Source organism: Eurytemora carolleeae, unplaced genomic scaffold (assembly GCF_000591075.1).
Source record: "Eurytemora carolleeae unplaced genomic scaffold, Eaff_2.0 scaffold3410, whole genome shotgun sequence".
NCBI classification, from domain to species: Eukaryota; Metazoa; Arthropoda; class Copepoda; order Calanoida; family Temoridae; genus Eurytemora; species Eurytemora carolleeae.
This window is the reverse complement of record NW_019399415.1, coordinates 1-1,520: the sequence shown is the minus strand read 5'-3', so window position 1 is coordinate 1,520 and position 1,520 is coordinate 1. Positions and strand designations below refer to the sequence as shown.

The 1,520-nt window shown below is 39.4% G+C and overlaps 1 long non-coding RNA gene across 1 annotated transcript; it reads left to right on the top strand.

Annotated features, from left to right (window-relative positions):
- The first annotated feature begins 6 nt into the window (after positions 1-6).
- LOC111717749 (uncharacterized) lies at positions 7-432 on the top strand. The gene is made up of 2 exons (XR_002768892.1): positions 7-190; positions 265-432. It is a non-coding gene; the product is annotated as an uncharacterized LOC111717749 (long non-coding RNA).
- The last annotated feature ends 1,088 nt before the right edge of the window (positions 433-1,520 follow it).

Genomic DNA, 1,520 nt, shown 5'->3' with positions numbered 1-1,520 from the left:
CGACCAGCTCCTCCCCCTTCTAGACCCGCTCCACCTGCCCCTGAACTTACATCTGCCGCTCTCCCCGCAGCAGTTCCTCCTCCGGCTAAGGCGGGATTCTCTGACCTTTTCTCCGCCCCGCCGGATCCAGATTTGGAGGCAGATATTCCTATTTCTATATCTTGTGGAAGTCTGGTCAGCATTGTTTCAGGTTACAACTTTTCATCGGGAATGTCATTTTACTGTTGTTTGAAAATAGGACTATTCACAATTTTAATAATACAGGTGAGGAGACCCCCGCCCCGACAAAGCCTCCCCTACCAGTAGCCGGCTCTCTGGACTTTCCGGACGACGACAATGAACCATTGTCAGAGACTGGAAAATCCTGGGTGTCTGTGGGCGGTGTAGACCAGAAAATAGACGACCTCTCTCCGGTTGAGAAACCCCGGTCTCCGGCTGGGTCCTCCAGCAGCGAGGAGGCCGCTGATCAACAACAGGTAAACCTCAGCTGGAAACTTATTTTTAACAATTTTGGTATTTTTTCATATTTTTACAAATTGCAATGTGTAAGCGACTATTAATTGAAAGATACATTTAGATGCAGATAATAATTTTTCATAAAATTCTTTTTTTCTGTTCACTCTCTACTTGTTCACTTTATTTAACTATGTTGCATTATCTGCATCCCCCCCCCCCCGAAAGGCTAATATGCAATCTGAACAAAGTTGATAAAGAAATATGCATGGCCAATCTGGATGGAGTGCAGAATATAATTGTTTTCTTGGTCTGATTCAGCTGTACAATTTATTCGATTCTTTTTGCTGTCTGTCTGTCTGTCTGTCTGTCGCAGTCTGACTTTGTTATGCAAGCTCATCATAAAGCTGACGTTTTCAAATTTTCTATAGGTGTATACTGTGCTCCATCAAGTTTCATTTATCAACTGGAAACTTATAAATGAAATGAATTTAGCCGAACGGGTCAACCTAAACTTGCGACTTTTAAATGGACAGAATGAGCTTAACTTATTCGTTCTCAAAGGAAGTTTAACCTATTTAAAACTGCGCAAATCTCCAAAGTTTTCGGGTTTAAAACTCATTCAAAATGTCCAGCTTTGGTACAGAACTAGACATGACTCTTTGAAACATCATTATTAGTAATTCTAAGATGAGTCTCCTGAAAGTACTGATTATCCTTCAATCTCAAAACCATCTTGAACATATCAAAATAATGTTTCCGACATGATCATTAGAAATCTTAGAGTGTACTGAAGGGTCCATGGCAGACCGCCATAGGCTTGTCTCCCATCCCTGAATTTACTCAAGTCAGAAATCTCAGATTGAATGATTGACAGTGATTATTATTATCTATATAATAAAACAAGACATTCGTATATATATACATATGTTGCGTATAGCCATCCAAACGGCTCGAAATTTTTTGTTCGACATTTTTTTCACGGGCAACGCCGGGCCCTTTCAGCTAGTTGTTATTATTATTATTATTATTATTATTATTATTATTATTATTATTATTATTATTAT